The 4,439-nt window shown below is 41.8% G+C and overlaps 1 long non-coding RNA gene across 1 annotated transcript; it reads left to right on the forward strand.

The window, feature by feature from the left end:
* Positions 1-6: 6 nt before the first annotated feature.
* LOC104910260 lies at positions 7-3,835 on the forward strand. Its single transcript, XR_792916.2, has 4 exons — positions 7-147; positions 1,303-1,398; positions 1,476-1,551; positions 1,683-3,835. It is a non-coding gene; the product is annotated as an uncharacterized LOC104910260 (long non-coding RNA).
* Positions 3,836-4,439: the final 604 nt, after the last annotated feature.

Consider the following 4,439-nt stretch of genomic DNA (forward strand, 5'->3'; position numbering starts at 1 on the left):
GTGCAGCCGGTACCGGGCAGGGACGGGGTGAACGGACGGGGCACAAGCACGGCCGCAGGACGAGGAGCCGCCACCGGCCGCCTCCTGTCGCCCCAGCGGCGCGACCGCTCCTTCTCTAGGGAGGGGCTTTCCGGCGGCGATGGCGCAGTGAGTTTTAACAGCCGGCGCAGTGCGCATGCGCGACCCGGAGGGCGCCGCGCATCCAAATGAGGCGGTGCGGAGCGCGGTGCTGGCAGCTCGTGGGTATGGGGTGGGCTGTGAGAGCGGGTGCCTGAGGGAGCCGGGCCTCTGCCCACCGCCACTTGGCCGGTGCCTCGCCTCGCCTCGCTTCTGTCCCTTTTCCCCGGGTCTTTATCTCGTGTGGGAGCTACGGGTCTACGCTCTAGAGTCGGGCATCCCCTGCTGTGTGAAGCTCGAGCCCGCTGCTAGTCTTTAAACAGAAAAATCCCTTAAGAATTCCTTCATGTATACTGTCCGCAAATATGACTTATTCAGAATCAGAGGATGTTTTGAAAATTTAAACGTTTTTAAATTGAATGGGCAGGTGTTCTGTTACTTTACTTGAGCGATCTATCGGGTATAGCAAGGACTAGTAATGTGCTGTGATAAAAAGAATAATTGAAAATATGGTTCTATTGCTCTTTCCTAGAACCAAAGGTGTGTCAGAATGGCTTAGGTTGGAGGGGACCAACCCCATGCCATGGGCAGGGCTGCCCCCAGCAGCTCAGCAGCCCAGGGCCCCATCCAACCTGGCCTTGAGTGCCTGCAGGGATGGGGCACCACAGCTTCTCTGGGCAGCTCTGCCAGCACCTCACTGCCCTCTGGGGGATTTTCATACTAACTTAAATCTCTCATCTTTTAGTTTAAAGCCATTCCCCCTTGTCCTATCGCTATCAGAATGTGTCCTGTTCCTCGTGCCCACCATTTTTGATGGCCAGAAGTGCTGGCACAAATAAAGAGGCAGATAAGAAGCAGGTGCTGACCTCCTTCTGTGCAACGTGCTATATGTAATCACAGAGCCATAGGAGTTGGGAGGGACCTCTGGGATTCAAGCCCAATCCCCTGCTAAAGCAGGTTCCCTCCAGTAGGTTCCACAGGAAAGTTTCCAGGTGGGCCTTGAATATCTCCAGAGAAGGAGACTCCACAGCCTCTGCAGGAATACCTTACTTTCATGAAGGCTAACTATTGTTGTGCATCCCCTACATGGCCTGCTGCTGGTAGAGGCTGGCATCACATAGCCCAAATACTCCCATGCTGCACGTCATGTTGTTGTTTAGGTAAACGTATCTAATTTGCTTTCAGGAGTTTATTGTACCGGTCATGTTTTGCAACACAGCTGCCATCCTTTCCTCTCTGATGCAAGCAGTGCATCATGTGCTGTCAGCTGACCAGAAGCAGGTAAGCAGACGCCAGTGACCATGCAATAAAAGGGAGCTGCATTTACCTCATGTTCTTTTATATTTGGTTGATTACAGAGGTCATTGCTTGAGGTGCAAGCAGGCTTACGTGCAGGCAGGCTACAGACTGCCAGCCCGAGTATTTCCCAAGGCAGTAAGTATTTCCCAAGACAGTGTTTGTTCTTCTCACAGTACTATATAAGGCAGTGTGATTCACCCTCCAGCAACGACAGGCTGCAGGTGCAGTGCATGCTGTAATACTGCATTCTCCTTCTTGTACATTAGCACAGGTAGCATGCAGTTCCAAGAGCTCCATCTAAGTTTGTGGGTATTCACAAGCAGCGGAGGTAACAGGAAGAATCTTGGAAGCTTCATCTTTGGCAGCAGATGCTAAGATTTGTAATACTTACTTGGAAAAAAAAAATGCAGTTTCTTAAGCCTTTTAGAAGAATTTCTGTTTGAACTCATAAAAAGTAGCTACTTCTACATTTGTTTCTTCTTCTTGGCTCCAGAGTCTCTCCTTTTTACATAGCACAGCTGCAAAGTTCCTTTGTAGCTGAACTGAACTTGTGCAGTACTTCCCTTGATCTGCTTTCCCAAGCTAAACATCTTCTATCATCAGCTGTGAAAACTACTGGGCAGAATCAAGATAAGCATGTGCAGCAGCTGGTCAAACTGTGTCATGGCTGGACTCAGTCTAGTAACTGAGAGACTGCAAATCTCAAACTGCAGTACTACAATCTAAAGATAGGAACCTTTTGCAAATTCTTAGAACAGTGTCATGCCACTAAATGGATGTGTGCTGGCCTCTAGCAGATAACCAGCAAATCAACTCATAAGCCCACTTTAATTTACTCTACTGACAGAACTGAATTTCATTGCTTCTTCCTATTTGACAAGATAGTTCCAAGTAACATTTTTCAGTTATGGAGGTCACGGAAATCCTTTCCATTATCCAGTGTCAACTAGTGGAGTTTCCTATTACTCCTAACTTATTCCATCTTTACCAAAGGAAAAAACTACCACCCACTCTGCCCAATGGATTCTTTGTTTGTCTTCTGCTTCGATGTTAGAAAACTCCAGTTTTCTTTCACAAGACTCAACCTCTTTTTCTTAAAACTTTCTTTGCTCTAAGTTGTCTTATTTTTCCCACGAAAGTGCTTTTACTTGTACAGAATGAATGGAGCATGTAAATTCTTTCCTCTTTCCCACAGTAATCGGTTCTGTTACTGCAGCTTTACCACCTTAAGGAACATACTGGCTGTTGCTGTATTTAACTCATTTTTCATTTAAGTCACCAGCCATGACTTACAGTTCAAGGTACTGAACAGTAGAATTGAAACTGCAGAGCTGTGTTTAATTATTAGGCATGTTAGTGTCAGCTGCCCAGAATTATTAGCAGTAATCTACTATTTAGGGTTGAGAATAGTGGAAACTGTCTAGTATATAGAGTATATACTTTTTATGTAGTATATAAAATCCTTAACACTACTAGCAAAAACAAACACGAATTTACCTAGAGCTATTCAAGGATATGGATATATTAATTATTGCACTATTCTAGAGCTCTTCCGCAACAATCATTTTTAAAATCTTCACATTCCTGCACAAATTATTGTGAAATTCACTAAGTATATTCCGTGATTGGATTAGTGTAAAATTCAAATTCTAATAATTTTATATTTAGTAAGCAATTACACATAACCAGTATTGCAGTAGCATGTATATTTCTAGTTGAGATATTTGAAATTTTAAACGCTTAAATTTCATCAAAACCTGAACTTGAGATGGTGACAGAGTAGTAATTACTTGCTTTATTCCTCTTCAAATTATTTCAGTTCTATAGCTGCCCCTACACTATTCAATTTGAACAGTGGTGTATTGGGTTTGCACCTGGCAATAAAGAAGTTATCTTTTTTCAGGCAAATGATTTGCAGACCAGTCTTTTTTTTTTTTAAACTGTCTTTAACATTTTTTTAATCAGGAGAAATACTTCAATTTCACACTTTAATATTAGTTCTTAAAAATAGTTTGCCAAATTTGAAATTTAGTCAGCTTTCTTACTTTTTCCAAAGAACTTTCACTCAAAAGTAGTTACAAGAACTTTCAGTGGTAAATCAAAAGATGACTGATGCATCACTGATCACAAATGGACTTATTCAGCGAGTTACTTTATGGTCTACAGAAGCACTTTTTGATAATCTGAATGATGATTAGGCATCGCAACAGTTTAGATCATGGTTACCAATTCCTTTTGCTTCCTTCCCTTTCCCCACCAAATATTAACCGTACGTCATTTTACTGAGATTAAAATTACTTTATTTCCAGACAGTTTAACATATATTACAAAACTCCTTAGAGGTCAGCTCGAACTCCAAAACCTGGTCCTTTGGGTGGTTCAGTCAGAGATGTTAGGCCACCAGCCGGCTCACAGGAAAAACGTCCACTCCTGAAAAACAACAGCAGTTTCATTCACTACTGGTATTGTATGATATTGTATTCATTCATTACTGGTATTTGGATACTGTTTTATCATTGGACAGAATATAGTTACAAAATGGCTTAAGGCTGAAGCCACTTTTTTCATTTGTTCTTATTCACACTTCAGAAATGTGGAATGCTACCCTTAAATCAAAAGGCTTCCAAATTCAAGTAGTGTCAAATAGCTTTGCAAATGAAATGCAAGATAGGATTTTGTATTTATTTATAGATATGCAGAAAAGTGATGTTGGTTCCAGTAATCCCAAAAGCAAAATCCAATTGTATCAGTCGTATTTTTGTTGAAGATGCATCCCTGTATTTAGAAACCATAACTTCAAGATTATCCTCGTACTCTAAAACAAAAAAAATTATAGGAACAATAGGAATAAAAAAGACACCCAAGTCAAGTGGTGCTAATTAATTTTGTCATTCATACATCTGTGTATTTGGACTAACACAGAACAATAGGAAATAATAAGTATGTAAAGCTCCAAAATAAGCCTTTCACAGATGTCAGATCTTTCTGGTATTTGTTGATTTCCACCATCTAGGGAAAAAAAA

The sequence above is a fragment of the Meleagris gallopavo genome, chromosome 3 (assembly GCF_000146605.3).
Source record: "Meleagris gallopavo isolate NT-WF06-2002-E0010 breed Aviagen turkey brand Nicholas breeding stock chromosome 3, Turkey_5.1, whole genome shotgun sequence".
NCBI lineage: Eukaryota > Metazoa > Chordata > Aves > Galliformes > Phasianidae > Meleagris > Meleagris gallopavo.